This window comes from Arachis hypogaea, chromosome 5 (genome assembly GCF_003086295.3).
Source record: "Arachis hypogaea cultivar Tifrunner chromosome 5, arahy.Tifrunner.gnm2.J5K5, whole genome shotgun sequence".
In the NCBI taxonomy this organism is placed as follows: Eukaryota; Viridiplantae; Streptophyta; class Magnoliopsida; order Fabales; family Fabaceae; genus Arachis; species Arachis hypogaea.
Genome location: NC_092040.1, coordinates 42,558,365 through 42,575,558, shown reverse-complemented (window position 1 = coordinate 42,575,558; position 17,194 = coordinate 42,558,365). Strand labels below are relative to the sequence as shown.

At 37.3% G+C, this 17,194-nt stretch overlaps 1 non-coding gene across 1 annotated transcript; it reads left to right on the top strand.

The window, feature by feature from the left end:
- The first annotated feature begins 3,499 nt into the window (after positions 1-3,499).
- Positions 3,500-3,603, top strand: LOC112804328 (small nucleolar RNA R71). The gene has a single exon (XR_003202938.1). It is a non-coding gene; the product is annotated as a small nucleolar RNA R71 (small nucleolar RNA).
- Positions 3,604-17,194: the final 13,591 nt, after the last annotated feature.

Here is a 17,194-nt window from a genome sequence, read left to right as displayed (position 1 = left end):
TCTATATGTTCATTATTCTTTGTATTCATGCATTTATATGATTGAGGCCATCACTTCATTAGCTCACTAACCAAATAGCCTTACCCTTTATCTCCCCTTGTTAGCCGAATTTGAGCCTACGCTTAACCCACTTGTTCTTTAAATTAGCACATTACAAGCCTAAAGCGGAAAACCATAAATGTCCCTCTTTGGATCCTTGATTAGCTTAGGCGAGTGTGTGCGAGTATGATTCAAATGTGGGAATCTTGGGACATTGGGTAAATAAGAAGGGTAGTTTTATATCTTTATTGAAAATATTGGGAATTGGGTACATGCTCATGTATTGATCAAATGTATGAACCTTATGCATTGACGTTCTTGCATATAAAAAAAAGAGAAACAAAAGAAAAAAAAATATATATATATATATAGAAAAAAATTAATGAGAAAAACAAAGAAAGAATATATATATATATATATATATATATATATATATATATATATATATATATATACATGAAAAAAAAGAGAAGAAAAAGAAAAGAAAAAAAAAGGGACAAAATGCCCCAAAGCAAAGTGTAGCTCAATAACATCAATGCATGAGTGTTGTGAATTGGAAAAGGGATACATGAGTATGTGGAAAATGAAGAATGGGTAGTTAGGTTAGCTTTGAAATTGTATAGGACATCATAGGCTAGGTGGGGAGCTTAAGCTTATCAAGGACTCAAAAATTTCAAGCTCACTTAGCCAAAAATGCATCCTACCTTGACCCTAGCCCCATTACAACCTAAAGACAAGACCTCATGATATTTGTACGCATGCATGGAATAAATGTTGATTGTTAGATGGAGAACAAATCTTGGAAAGCATGATTAGGAGAAAATTGAGAGAATCAACCCTAGACACTTGAGTGAATAGAGTGCAAACACTTCCAGTGAGGGTTCGATGCTCAATTCCATGATTCCCAACTCTCACGGGCATTCTTCATGCAAAGTTGCGTATATTGCACTTGATGCTTGAAAATTGGTAAGTCCCATATATTGGCTACTATCGTGCCCTATATGCTTGCATGTATCTTAGGAAGGTTGATTTGTTCCTAACCAAGTAGATAGTAGCACTAGTCATAGTTGCATTCATGTAAGTAGGTTGCACCTCATGAGTCTTATACCATTATGATCCTTCGGTTTTTTTTTGCGTTTCTTTTGCATTTTTCTAAGCATGAGGACATGCTAGAATCTAAGTGTGGGGAGGTTGATAAACCCTATTTTGAGGGTTTATCTTGTATTGATTTCAGGGGTTTTATCAATGATTCCACACACTCTTCATATGAAAATACAAGCTTTTGTGCTCCCTTCCTAATTTTTTTCTCATGAATGAAAACATGCTTATTTTACACTAAATTAGATATATTTCTAATATTCTCTTGGTGCCATTCGATGCCGTGACCTGTGTGTTAAGTGGTTTCAGAATATAGGGCAAGGATGAACCGGAAAAGAGAAGGAGAATGAGTGCAAAGGAAGGAAGCATGAGAAATTGAGCCTTGGGAACTTTAGCAAGGGCGCGTGCGCGTACTTGGCGCACCCGCATGGATTGCGCAGCTAGAAGCCAAGCTACGAGCCGGCACGTGTAGCGGCTAAGCCATGATCCCATGGGCGCGCACGCGTACGTTACGCTTCCGCTCACATTGCAAGATGCCCCAGTGGCGCGCACGCGTGCTTTGCGCGTGCGCGCCGATGCTCAAATATGATTTTTTTAAAGAGTCACGTGACCTGGGCGTGGAGACAGTTGGAGATCCCGTCTTGGGGAAGTGCCTTGGCGGGAAGAGCTTAAGAAGACCAGGGGTTGAAGGGTTAAGGGACTTTTGGCTCATTTGAGATTGTTCTAGATTTTTTGCTATTGGTAGTTACACTCTTGGAGAGAGAGAGAGAGAGAGAGAGAGAGAGAGAGAGAGAGAGAGAGAGAGAGAGAGAGAGAGAGAGAGAGAGAGAGAGAGAGAGAGAGAGAGAGAGAGAGAGAGAGGGAGATTCCAAGCTCTCATTAGGGTTCATCTTCTTCACTAATGGATTCTCAATCACTCTTTGGTGAGATCCATTGCAATTCTCAATTTACTTTTTTCATGTTATAGATCTTCTTCTCCAATCTCAATTAGTGCTTGTAATTGCGCAATTCTCATAGATCCTAGATTCAACTTTATAGTTTTGGATTTTATCAATTTCTTGAGAAGTTCATTTCCATTGTTGTTCTTTGTTAATTGTTGTTAGTTTCTTGTGTTGAAGCACTTTCAATTCTACTTTCTTCTCATTTTCACTATGCCTTTCATCCTTGCTCATCAATTGTTTGATAAAATGCCAACACTAGTTATGGAGTAAAAGTTTCTTACTTGGCATAGGGTTTGGGCCATTAGAAAGAGTTGAATAGTTTATGTCAATTGTTGATTTGGAATTAGAAATTGCTAATTGACTTGGAGTGCACTAAAGCTATATTTCCCTAAGGTAAAACTAGGACTTGTGACTCAAGTTAGTTACTCTCATTTGACTTTCCTCTATACCTAGGGGTTAACTAAATGAAGCAAGGCCTAATTGTTGTCATCATTAAAACTAGGACTTGTGACTCAAGTTAGTTACTCTCAGTGTGAGCATCAGATTCCTATGGTTCCTCATTAGGGAACTCATTGGAGGCCAGTGAACATCCTTTGAGGTCTTCCTCAGTGGCGATCTCTGCCTCTTCCTCCTCTCCAAGTTCGGCCATGTGGGTCATGTTAATGGACTTGCATTCTCCTTTTGGATTCTCTTCTGTATTGCTTGGAAGAGTACTAGGAGGGAGTTCAGTAATTTTCTTGCTCAGCTATCCCACTTGTGCCTCCAAGTTTCTGATGGAGGACCTTGTTTCAGTCATGAAACTTTGAGTGGTTTTGATTAGATCAGAGACCATGGTTGCTAAGTCAGAGTTGCTCTGCTTAGAATTCTCTGTCTGTTGCTGAGAAGATGATGGAAAAGGCTTGCCATTGCTAAACCTGTTTCTTCCACCATTATTGTTGTTGAAACCTTGTTGAGGTCTCTGTTGATCCTTCCATGAAAGATTTGGATGATTTCTCCATGAAGGATTATAGGTGTTTCCATAGGGTTTTCCCATGTAATTCACCTCTTCTATTGAAGGGTTCTCAGGATCATAAGCTTCTTCTTCAGATGAAGCGTCCTGAGTACTGCCTGGTGCAGCTTGCATTCCAGACAGACTTTGAGAAATCATATTGACTTGCTGAGTCAATATTTTGTTCTGAGCCAATATGGCATTCAGAGTATCAATCTCAAGAACTCCTTTCTTCTTATTCGTCCCATTGTTCACAGGATTCCTTTCAGAAGTGTACATGAATTGGTTATTTGCAACCATTTCAATCAATTCTTGAGCTTCTGCAGGCATCTTCTTCAGATGAAGAGAGCCTCCAGCAGAACTATCCAATGACATCTTGGACAGTTCAGACAGGCCATCATAGAAGATACCTATGATGCTCCATTCAGAAAGCATGTCAGAATGACACTTTCTGATCAATTGTTTGTATCTTTCCCAAGCTTCATAGAGGGATTCACCTTCCTTTTGTCTGAAGGTTTGGATTTCCACTCTAAGCTTACTCAATTTTTGAGGTGGAAAGAACTTTGCCAAGAAGGCATTGACTAGCTTTTCCCAAGAGTTCAGGCTTTCTTTAGGTTGTGAGTCCAACCATATCCTAGCTCTGTCTCTTACAGCAAAAGGGAATAGTATAAGTCTGTAGACCTCAGGGTCAACCCCATTGGTTTTGACAGTGTCACAGATTTGTAAGAACTCAGCTAGAAACTGATGAGGATCTTCCAATGGAAGTCCATGAAACTTGCAATTCTGTTGCATTAGAGAAACTAATTGAGGCTTAAGCTCAAAGTTGTTTGCTCCAATGGCAGGGATAGAGATGCTTCTCCCATAGAAGTCGGGAGTAGGTGCAGTAAAGTCACCTAGCACCTTCCTTGCATTGTTGCCATTGTTGTTATTTTCGGCTGCCATGGGTTCTTCTTCTTTGAAGATTTCTGTTAGGTCCTCTACAGAGAGTTGTGCCTTAGCTTCTCTTAGCTTTCGCTTCAAGGTCCTTTCAGGTTCAGGGTCAGCCTCAACAAGAATGCTTTTGTCTTTGCTCCTGCTCATATGAAAGAGAAGAAAACAAGAAAATATGGAATCCTCTATGTCACAGTATAGAGATTCCTTGAGGTGTCAGAGGAAAAGAAAAATGGAAGGAAGAGGTAGAAAATTCGAACTTATCAAGGAAAGATGGAGTTCGAATTGTGCATTGAGGAGTAGTGTTAGTCCATAAATAGAAGGATGTGAGAAGAGGGGAAGAAATTTTTGAAAATAAATTAAAAAGATTTTAAAAACATTTTGAAAAAAGATTAATTGATTTTTGAAAACTAAGAGTGGAAAAGAAATCAAGTGATTTTTGAAAAAGATTTTGAAATAAGAAATTAAAAAGATATGATTGAAAACTATTTTGAAAAAGATGTGATTTAAGAAGATATGATTGAAAAAGATATAGTTTTAAAAAGACATGATTGAGAAGATATGATTTGAAAAACAATTTAAAAAGATTTGATTTTGAAAATTAATGACTTGGCTAACAAGAAAAGATATGATTCAAACATTAAACCTTTCTCAACAGAAAAGGCAACATGCTTGAAATGTTGAATCAAATCATTAATTGTTAACAAGTATTTTTGAAAATGGAAAGAAATTGATTTTGAAAAAGATTTGATTGAAAAGATTTGATTTGAAAAAGATTTGATTTTGAAAAATTTTGAAAACTTGAAAAAAATTGGCATTAAAAACAAAATCTTCCCTCTTGTGCCATCCTGGCGTTAAACGCCCAGAATGGTGCACATTCTGGCGTTTAACGCCCAAAACTCACCCCTTTTGGGCTTAAACGCCCAGCCAGGCACCCTGGCTGGCGTTTAAACGCCAGTTTTCCTTCTTCATTGGGCATTTTGAACGCCCAGCTTTTTCTGTGTAATTCCTCTGCAGTATGTTCTAAATCTTCAATTCTCTGTATTATTGACTTGAAAAGACACAAATTAAAAAAAAATTTTGGATTTTTAATAATGAGGAATAATCAAAATGCAACTGAAATCAAATAAACAATGCATGCAAGACACCAAACTTATAAGTTTGTATACTATTGACACTAACAAGTTGAGAATGCATATGAGAAACAACAAAACACTCAAGACAAGAGAATTTAAAGATCAGAGCAAGTAAATCATCAAGAACAACTTGAGGATCACTGAAGACACATGATAAATGCAAGAAGAACGGAAACATGCAATTGACACCAAACTTAAAATGAGACTAGTGTCTCAATAAGAAACATAAAATATTTTTGTTTTTTTTTTTGATTTTGTAATTTTTTTGGTTTTTTCGAAAATTAAGTGGAAAAGAAAATAAAGATATCAAAATTCTTAATGAGAATTCCAGGAATCATGCAATGTTAGTCTAAAGCTTCAGTCTAAAGGATATAGACATGGCTAGCCAAGCTTCAGCAGGACATTGCATTCAAGAGCTAAATTGATGAAAATCAATCAGCTTTGGTGATGATAAGAACATCACCTTGAAACACTAGAATTCATTCTTAAGAACTCTGAAGAAAAATACCTAATCTAAGCAACAAGATGAACTGTCAGTTGTCCAAACTTGAACAATTCCCGGCAACGGCGCCAAAAACTTGGTGCACGAAATTGTGATCATCAATGGCGCCATCAACATGGTACGCACAATTGTAATCTCAACTCTTTATCACAACTTCGCACAACTAACCAGCAAGTGCACTGGGTCGTCCAAGTAATAAACCTTACGCGAGTAAGGGTCGATCCCACGGAGATTGTTGGTATGAAGCAAGCTATGGTCACCTTGTAAATCTTAGTCAGGCAGATTCAAATGGTTATGGATGATATATGAATAAAGCATAAAGATAGAGATACTTATGTAATTCATTGGTGAGAATTTCAGATAAGCGAATGGAGATGCTTTGTCCCTTCCGTCTCTCTACTTTCCTACCGTCTTCATCCAATCCTTATTACTCCTTTCCATGGCAAGCTGTATGTAGGGTTTCACCGTTGTCAGTGGCTACCTCCCATCCTCTCAGTGAAAATGTTCTACGCACCCTGTCACGGCACGGCTAATCATCTGTCGATTCTCAATCAGGTTGGAATAGAATCCAGTGATTCTTTTGCGTCTGTCACTAACGCCCAGCCTTCAAGAGTTTGAAGCTCGTCACAGTCATTCAATCATTGAATCCTACTCAGAATACCACAGACAAGGTTTAGACCTTTCGGATTCTCTTGAATGCCGCCATCAATTCTAGCTTATACCACGAAGATTCCGATCAAGGGATCCAAGAGATAAACATTCAAGCCTTGTTTGCTTGTAGAACAGAAGTGGTTGTCAGGCACTCGTTCATAAGTAAGAATGATGATGAGTGTCACATAATCATCACATTCATCATGTTCTTGGGTGCAAATGAATAATAAGCTAAATTGAATAGAAGGACAATAGTAATTGCATTAATACTCGAGGTACAGCAGAGCTCCACACCTTAATCTATGGTGTGTAGAAACTCCACCGTTGAAAATACATAAGAACAAGGTCTAGGCATGGCCTTGAGGCCAGCCCCCATGATCTAAGATAGCATAAGAATAAAGATAGCTACTGAGATAAGAATACAATAGTAAAAGGTCCTATTTGTAGAGAACTAGTAGCCTAGGGTTTACAAGGATGAGTAAATGACATAAAAATCCACTTCCGGGCCCACTTGGTGTGTGCTTGGGCTGAGCATTAAAGCATTTTCGTGTAGAGACTTCTCTTGGAGTTAAACGCCAGCTTTTGTGCCAGTTTGGGCGTTTAACTCCCATTCTTGTGCCAGTTCCGGCGTTTAACGCCGGACAGTTTTGAGCTGATTTGGAACGCCAGTTTGAGCCATCAAATCTCGGGCAAAGTATGAACTATTATATATTGCTGGAAAGCCCAGGATGTCTACTTTCCAACGCAGTTGAGAGCGCGCCAATTGGGCTTCTGTAGCTCCAGAAAATCCACTTCGAGTGCAGGGATGTCAGAATCCAACAGCATCTGCGGTCCTTTTCAGCCTCTGAATCAGATTTTTGCTCAGGTCCCTCAATTTCAGCCAGAAAATACCTGAAATCACAGAAAAAAATACAAACTCATAGTAAAGTCCAGAAAAGTGAATTTTAACTAAAAACTAATAAAAATATACTAAAAACTAACTAAAACATACTAAAAACATACTAAAAACAATGCCAAAAAACGTATAAATTATCCGCTCATCAGCTGTATATATTTTTCCTTAGAATGTCTTTATTTGGCATAGTTTGTTTAGTTTTCTGTGATTTAATAAAATTCTAAATCACTTGATAACTTTTTTATTTTGATTTTGTTAAGTTGCTAAAGATATCGTCTAAGTAAGTTTGTCGTTATCTTGGTCCTTTGATTATGAGATCAGTACTATTTTCCCTTAATTTATTGTGGCCCGACTTTATGTGGTCGGTTATAACAGGTTAATTTTGCGATTCGTTTTAGGCCTAACTCTTTTAAATTTCAACGAGGTCGGACCACAATCTGCTTATATAACTTCTTACACTAATTTATATCTCGTCGGATTATCTTGCCGACCATCAAGGTCGGGCAATGATTTTTTCGGGTTTTCCAGCTTAAATTAATGCGTTTGAATGGAAAAGTTAATGAGATATCATCAATAAGAAGAAATGAGTTACATAATTTTTCTTGCTACTAAAAGTTTGCATTACCCTTTGCCCTTCCTATGCTGCCTTGTTAAAACCCCCTCTAGAAAAATCCTTCTCGGGAAAAAACCATGAAACTAGGAAAAAGAGTACACCAGGGAGCAAGGTGCGCTTTCTACTATAGTACTTTTTAAAGTTACATGCGTGCCACGACCTTGGAAGCTCGTTCCGTTTTAGGTTTGACACTTTATAATAACCCTTTTCTAAGACTTCAATGATCTTGTAAGGCTCTTTTTAGTTTGCAACCAACTTTCCTTTGCCCGACTTCTATACTTTGATGTCATTTCGGATTAGTATGAGGTCGTTCGTAGCGAAGCTTCTTTTGATGACTTTTTTGTTATACCTCAAGGCCATTCTTTGCTTCAATGTTTACTCTTTTATGTGAGCTTGTTCTTAGACTTCGGGGAGGAGATCCAATTCTTCTTTTTGAGCTTGGACATTTCCCACTTTATTATAGAATCTAACCATTGGGGATTCTTTGGTGACCTTTATAGGAATCATGGCTTCCATGCCGTAGGCAAGTCGTAAAGGAGATTTCCCAGTTGTTGAGTGGGGAGTTGCCAATATGCCCACAAGACTTGAGGAAGCTCGTCAACCCATACTCCCTTTGCATCTTATAGTTGGCACTTTAACCCGGCTAACACGACTTTATTCGTAGCTTCTCCTGGTCCATTAGATTAGGGGTGTTCTACCGACTGAGCTGGTTCTTAATCTTGAGGCTTGCCACCAAGATTTTGAAGGCAGAGTTGGTGAATTGAGTTGTATTCTTTGTGGTGATGGAGTGTGGAACTCCAAACCAGGTGACAATATTCTTGTAGAAGAAACTTTTGACTTTTTTGAGCTATGATAGTTACCAGAGGTTCTGTCTCAATCCACTTAGTAAAATAATTAATACATACTATGAGATATTTTACTTTTTTGGGGGCATTTGGAAATGATCCGAGGAGGTCTAAACCCCATTTTGCAAATGGCCAAGGCCAAGTGATGCTGATGAGCTCTTCTGGGGGTGCCATGTGGAGGTTAGCATGGTTTTGCCAACACGGACACTTTTTAATGAAGTTGGCTACCTCCCTTTGTACGGTCGGCCAAAAGAAGCCAGCTCGGATAACATTTTTAGCTAGTGACCGTGCTCCTAGGTGGTTTTAGCATATGCCGCTATGGACTTTCTCTAGAACTTCATTAGTTTTGGAGGTCGGGACAAATTTTAGTAGAAATATGGATATTCCTCTTCTAAAGAGAACATTGTGAACTAAGGTGTAGCTTTGTGTTTCCCTTATGAGCCTCCTTGCTTCCCTTTCTTCTTTAAGGATGATATCGAACTTGAGATATTCGATGATGGGAGTCATTCAACCTAAACTTAGATTGGATATGGTCATTGTGCTAACTTGTTGACTTCTTTTACTAATGGTGTGTGGAGAGTTTCCTAGATCAAGCTTCTATTTTTGCTCCCTGGTTTGGTGCTGGCCAACTTGTAAAGGGCATCAACTCAGATATTTGATTCCCGAGCTATATGTCAAAAATTTTTTTCCGAAAATTGAGCTAATTATTCCCATATTTCTTCTAAGTATTTCTTCAAGTTGGGATCTTTAGCCTGATAAGTCCCATTAACTTGAGAGATTATTACTTGAGAATCACTAAACACAATCAACTTTATTGCCCCGACTTCTTTGACTATCCTCAAGCCAGCAAGTAAGACTTCGTACTCGACTTGATTGTTGGAGGCTGAAAACTCGAATTTCAATGTAAGTTCTATCCGAGTTCCTTCTTCATTCTCCAAAATAACTTTTGCTCCACTTCTAGCTTTGCTGGATGATTCGTCTACATATAAGTTCTAGGCTACAGGCCTTCCATGAGCTTCAATGTACTCGGCCACAAAGTCGGCTAAATATTGAGATTTGATAACTATCCAACTTTCATACCTTAGGTCAAACTCGGCTAGCTCTGTTGCCCATTATAACATCCGGCCTATAGTATTCATTTTCTATAAGATGTGCTTTATAGGTTGATTAGTCGGACTTTTATAATATGAGTTTGAAAATAAGGTCAGAGTCTCCTAGAAGTGATAACAAGGGCATATGCAAACTTCTCTATCTTTTGATAGTTTAGCTATGCCTCATGTAGAGCCTTGCTAACAAAATATATTGGTTGCTTCCCATTTTCATCTTCTCGGATTAAAGCTAAGGCTATGGCCTTATTTGCAACTGCTAAGTACAACACGAGCTCTTTCCTTGGAATAGGTCGAGTGAGGATTGGTGATTGACTCTGAAAATTTTTGAAGTCTCGAAAGGCTTGTTCACATTCATGAGTCCGTTCAAATCAGCTCCTTTTTCTTGAGTTTTGAGAATAGGGAGAGAGATTTCAATGTTGATCCTGCCAAGAATTTGTATAAGGTTGTCAACCTTTCATTTAATTATTGGACTTCTTTAAGACAGGTCAGACTTTTCATCTCCAATATTACCTTGCATTTGTCTGGGTTGGCTTTAATACCCTTTCGGGTGAGTATAAAACCTAAAAATTTTCCGACTTCTATTGCGAAGGTACACTTTGAGGGATTTAGTTTCATCTCGTGCTTCCTAATTTTTTAAATACTTCAATTAAGTCGGACAAGAGGTTGGCGTCTTCTTTGGTCTTGACAAGCATGTCATCTACATACACTTCCATTAATTTTCCAAAGTGAGGTGAGAACACCTTGTTCATTAGTTATTAACATGTGGCTCCAGCATTCTTCAATCCAAAAGGAATTACTACATAAAAATAGTTTGCTTTTGGAGTGATGAAAGATGTCTTGTCTTGGTCTGGCTTGTACATCGAGATTTAGTTGTAACCTGAGTATGCGTCCATAAAGGACAGGTACCTATATCCTGAAGCTGAGTTTACCAAGGCATCAATGGTGGGAAGAGAGTATAAATCCTTGGGAAAAGCTTTATTGAGGTCGGTATAATCAACACACATTCTCTATTTTTCATCTGTTATTTCACTAGGACTACATTAGCTAGCCACAAAGGATATTTTACCTTCTTTATGAACCCGACTTCTAATAAAGCTTGTATTTGTTCTTCTATAACTTGCACTCTTTTAGGGCCGAGCTTCTGTCGTTTATGTTGAACAGGTTGTGAGCCCGGGTATACAACGAGTTTATGACATATAAGGTCAGGGTTTATCCCGGGCATATCGGAGGCTTTCCAAGCGAAGAGGTCGGAGTTTTTTTTGTAAAAGCTTAATGAGGTCTACCTTTAATTATTTATCGAGGTTGGCCCTGATGTTTGTTGTCTTCTCTGCCTGATCTCCAATTTGAACCTCCTCAATTTTTCCCTGGCTTATGGTCTTATTTCTTCTCGTGCTCGAATACCACCAAGCTCAATGGTATTAACTGCTTTACCTTTTATACTACCCTTAGATTTGGGCTTTCATTATAAAATTTTCTTCCTAACTTTTGATCTCCTTTTATAGTTGCGATTCCCTCAGAATTTGAGAATTTCATGCATAGGTGAGGTGTGAAAACGACTGCAGCTAGCTGATTTAGAGTTATCCGACCTATTAAGGCATTGTAGGCTAAGGCCACATCGATCACAATGTAGTCAACACTTAAGTTTCTTGATATCATGCCTTTACCAAAAGTGGTATGTAATGAGATGAAACCAAGAGGTCAGATGGGTGTATCGCCTAACCCAAAGAGGTTATCTGGATAGGCTCTTAGCTTCTTTTCTTCTAACCCGAGTTTATCAAACACGGGCTTGAATAATACGTCAACTGAGCTTTCCTGATCTACCAAAGCTCTATGGAGGTTTGCATTGGCAAGGATCATCGTAATTATGACAGGGTCGTCATGACCAGATGTTACTCCTTGAGCATCTTCTTTGGTGAATGAAATTGTGGATAAATCAGAAACATTGCTATCCTCATGCAAATCCTCCATTTACCATGTGTACATGCCTATCAGCTATTTGTGGTGTCCGATCTTGTCAACCTCCGTCTTTATTACCTTTCTTCATTTTTCCTGGTTCATCGGACCTATCCGCAAGGTATCTTTCTAGTCAACCTTCTCTGACCAGCTTTTTTATGATGTTTTTTAGATCATAACAATCATTGATAGAAAGCCCTTATGGTTTATAATACTCACAATATTTCGTCTGACTTCCAACCTTTTTGTGTTTACTAGGACGAGGAGGTGGAAGTTTTTTAGTGTAGCATATTTTTTTGTAGATGTCGACAAGAGAAACTCAGAGCGGGTGTAGTTATGATATCTTCAGTGTGTAGTTAATGTACTTCTTCGCCCGTTCTTGTACTTTATACAAAGAGGTCGGATGTCGCTTGGATATAGATTGAGAAAACGATCTTTCTCTAAGACCGTTAACTAATCCCATTATCACTACTTCTGTAGGTAAATTTTGGATCTCCAAACAGACTTTGTTAAATCATTCCATGTAAACTCAGAGAGACTCTCCAACTTCTTGCTTGATCCCTAGTAGGCTAAGAGCATGTTTGACTTTATCTTTTTGGATTGAAAAGTGGGTGAGAAACTTTCTTGCTAGGTCATCAAAATAAGTGACTGATCTAAGCGGTAGACTATCAAACCATTTCATCGCCGCTTTGGCTAACGTAATTGGGAAAGTTTTGCAGCGAGTTGCATCAGATGCATGTCAGGTACATCCAACTTTTAAAATTACTGAGGTGGTGTCTCCTGTCAATTGTTTCGTCATAGAGGTCCATGTTGGGGCTTTTGAAGTTCCTAGGGACCCTAGCCCGCATGATATCTTCAATGAACGGATCTTCTCTTCTAAGATGGATTTCCTCCTGATCCGTTCGATTACTCCGACTTTAAAGGTTGGCCTCTAGTTTCGAGAGCTTTTCTTCCAACTCTCTTTGTCATCGTACCTTTTTTTGCAAATCTCTTTCCGCTTCTCTTTATTACTAATCTCCTGCTCAAGTTGCTCTAATAGGCCATGGTGCCCGTGTACAAGTCCCATGATCTCTATTCGATAAAGGGTTCCTCATTTTTGGGTGGATGAACTTCCGAATATATTTTTTGGAGGATTTTCTGATGTACCCTCTTTGTGGGGGCCACTCGTCCTTTCATGTCATGGAGGTATCACGAGTACTCGGTCATCATTATGAGGTTCCGGTTCTGATTCACATGCTGTGTGACCGTCTTTAAATTGATTGTCTGTCATGATTTGGTGTAGACTTTCAGGTCCCCAACAACGGCGCTAATGTTTCAAAGGTTACTTGAAACTGGGTTGTATTTAGGCCTAGACTTAAGGTATAGACTCTGTCTGAGGCAGCGTCCGACTTGTATTGGTGTCGAGGTGCCGCCGTTCGAGTTCCTCGTGAGGAGGTGAGGGTGGTACCTACAAGGCATCCCGATGCTTAAGTTAGCAAGGGTTCAAAGTAGGCTTTTAATAAATTAGGTCTTGAATATACTTGAGGATATAAGTGTATTTATAGGAGAGTGGATAATCACCTTTTAGTGTAGTTCCACCTTCGCTGGTGGATAACCATTTCCTAAGAAAGTTGTTGAGATCTTCCTTCTAAATAAATAGGAGATATCTTAGGAGTTATTTGCGTATTTAGATAAGTAGGACTAAACCGTTGTTGTCGAGTCCAACCTCTTTAAGGTTGGGTAGATGTAGAGGAGGTATGATCTCTTGTGTAGACCTCTATTTTTTTGGGCCTGACTATGTCTTTGGGATAGGGTATGAATATTACCCATCTATCTTTTTTTTGCTGGAGAAATGATGATGCTGTTTAGTTTTAAGGAATCAAATATTGGAATTGAGTTGGTTTCAGATTATGGGTGGTTTTGTTGAGACATTAACAAAAATACCATATTGGCACAGTAACTAAAAACAACAAATCTTGTAAAAGATGAGCACTGAAATTGGAGTAAGAGAAGATTTTGTTTTTCTTTCTTCAACCAATAGCAGAAAGACACAAAACAGAGTATTAAACACAAAAGCACAATATTTTTCTTACTAACCTTTATTTAAAGAAATAGTGGTGCGCATGTTCTTCTTCTTTGCTCTAGCCAAAGGGAACGATAGCAAAGAATTTTGCAGAAGGCCTACGCCAAAGATATTGGTCTTTCTTGTCACAGCAGATGCAAGAAGACGAAGAAAAGAGTCTATGTTTTAGTGTTTTAACCCTCATATGCCTCAGACGACATCGTTTTAAGAAAGATTAGGCATCAACAAAGAAACAATGTCGTTTTGTGAATATCAGTGCGTCATTAAATGTTTCACATAAACACTCTATTAATATAAATAGTTTGAAGGGTTAACGTGAGTTAACTTTTAAAATTTGAGGTTCAATTTAATTCAATTGAAATTTAGAGGGTCAATTTAAGATTGAACTCAAATTTCAAGGATTATTTTCAATGTTAACTCACTTTAATTTTCTCAATTGTTTCTAATGCAATGTGATTTTTCTGCTGCCAATGGTGCTAATCTTGGTGCCAGTTTTGGGACCTTAGCTTGCCATGGATGATATAAATCTTAGGCATATAGATTTCGACCTTGTTGATTAGCTTAGGAAAATATTCAAGTTATTCTTTTTGCAGCATGCTTTTTGCCGCATGCTTGTTTTTATCTTAAAGAAGATAACAAAATAAAAATAGTGCAACAACGTTTTCGTCCTACTTAATATTTTACTAACAATAATTATCAATGTATTGGTTCTTTTATATATATACTTAGGACGTTTTTTCGGTGGGAAAAGTATATTTAGGACAAAAAATATGGTCCATTTCGTGGTCCATTAAATTGAACAAAAACACGTAGTCTATTTCGTCCAAAAAAATATAAAAATCGGGTCCTATAACAGAAACCTAACCAGACCAATGGAATCGGACGAAATCCTAACCCTTGAATTGGCATATTCTTATCTGGTCCACCAAGATCTTGATTATACTTTTTCCACCAAAGACAAAGCCTCCTTTTTTAGGTGACTTCTAGCCTGGGGCTGGCAGAATGAGCCTTCCCATGAGCCTGGTACCGCAGAGATTGTTGTCCGCTATCAAGGTGCTACACGTGTAAAGGTATGTGCATTGCTACATGACTTTGCAACTTGACAAAGACAATTCCGGTCTTGTATAAAAATTGTTATTCTCCCCCAACACATGGTGCAATGCGTAAATAATAAAGGTTGAGATGCCAATTTCAAAATATATGTACATACCAGTTTTTGGCCTTTACGGACTAAACATTTTGTTAGTTATTTTCTTTTTTAATGCAGGCCTTTAATGCAGGCTTTGGAATTTTATAAGTCCTCTTAATCCAAAGTATTATTTTTGCTGGCCTTTTTTGATGTCCCTTCTTCTTCTCATTCTTCTAATGCATGTATTAATTTTGATGTCCCTTCTTCTCATATCTGTAATGCCCACTTCTCATTCTCCTTCTTCTCATTCTTTCAAAACTCCTCTTGACTCTACCGCCCACAAGTCCGTATTATCCAAGAGAGAGACATCAAAAGCTTCGATTTTTAGAACACCCACAGCTAAGGCTTCTCTACAAGTTGCCAATGAAATTGAAGGAAGCAAGAAGAAAAATAGTTGTCTCCACATCCCTCAATTTCGACAAACAATTCAAAAGGTGGGCAATCGTTTTTAATGTACATTTGAAATGTATTCTGTTGCCAGTTTTCACTACGCTACTCTTCAGAACTTCAGGACATGAAGTTAAGGTTATGGTTACAACAATGGCTTTTGGGAATTTTCTAAAATTTTTATATTTTTTGAAAATAAAATTTTTTTTTGGACTCATGTTTTCATTTACTTAAACAATAAATTTGCTATGACTTTTTTTGAGGTAATAATTCACTATAACTCTATTATTAACTATCCAATAAAAACATATTGAGCTAGTTTTTATGAGGTCCATTCGGATCACTTATGTTTATAGAACAAAAAAGTGGTACTCTATATATAAAGAAATTGTTTAGGATCTCTGTATAAATAATATTTTTATATGAAAAAAAAAACAAAAACCAAAGAAACTTAGAAACCGTGTTACCAGGTTCACGAGGAGGCTCATTCTGCCAGCCCCAGGCTAGAAGTCTCCCCTTTTTTATATCAACTTTATACTTTGTACTTTCATCTTTCTGGTAGACGAAATTTACACTTTTTTCTTTTTTCTTTTTTTTGTTACAACTTTGCACTTTCTAGCTCTAAAACAGTAAAAAGAATATACACAATTATCATTTTAACAAAAAGAAATTAATGATGTAGATAATAAGCCGTTGATAGCGTAAATAACCTTTGGTATAGTTAGTTTTATAACTTAGTTTTGTTAACTATATATATGCTGCACTGGTATCAATAAGTATTTTTGGTTGTGAACATATGCGCATATTATAAAAGAATTTTCGTACGTAATAGAGTAAGAAAATTAATAATAATACAAATTTATACTTCAAGAGAGTTTATGAATACTTGTTTTAACTTTTAAGAGTTAAAAACACCGGATTGGGGACCTGGTAAGTTGGAAAGTTGGTTATGGCAGCCTTCCCTCCACCTCCAGCACCAATCATCATTTAAAATTTTATGTTGGTGAATGTTATAGTGCTTATAATGTGGTGTCTATTTATTAAAAAAAAAATAAAAATTATTATTTTATTTAAAAAATTAAAAATAAATAATTTTTAAAAAATTAAAACTAACTAAAAAAATAAATTAGACAACATTTAAACAAAAACTCATAGGTACCATAGAATTGGCTTTTTATGTTTCGGCCATAATCATTGTTGAAGACTAATGGTTTGTTTAGAAGTTTGGGTAAATATTGTCTCATGCCGCATCATTGCCAGTTTGCCACCCTTGGATGAAAATACCTGTAGTAAAAAAAAAAGGGCAAGACGTGGTTCGGGTCCCAAAATATTAATGTGGGGCCCCTAAACACGAAAGCAATTGGAGGTGTGGGCCCAACTTGGTGTGCGACTACAAATTGATGAAAAAGGTTCAGCGAGAAATAGAAAGCATAATACAGAAAATTACTATTTAATCCATCCGGGACCATAACATGTTAATGTCATTGTCATCACATCACCTCCACCCAAGATCCTAAATGGGCCCAGATGGCCCCCCGGGCCCCACCCACCTCCCGGTTCTTTATTTTCCCGCCCAAATGACCGTTTGAAGAACAAAATCAACAAATGCATGATATTCGTCATATACAAAAAAGAAAAATAGGGATAAATAATTTTTAATCAACTAATTTTAAATAATTATAATTAATAATTTTATATTTTTTAAATTTTGTGTATAATTTAAAAATATTTATTGATTTATTATTAGTTAGATATTTATTGATTATTTAATGAGACTGATACAAAAATAACGGAAAATTTTTAAATTAGTAGCCTAGATAGCATTTTTCGTTTGTTGTGTATTTTGGGTTCTAAAA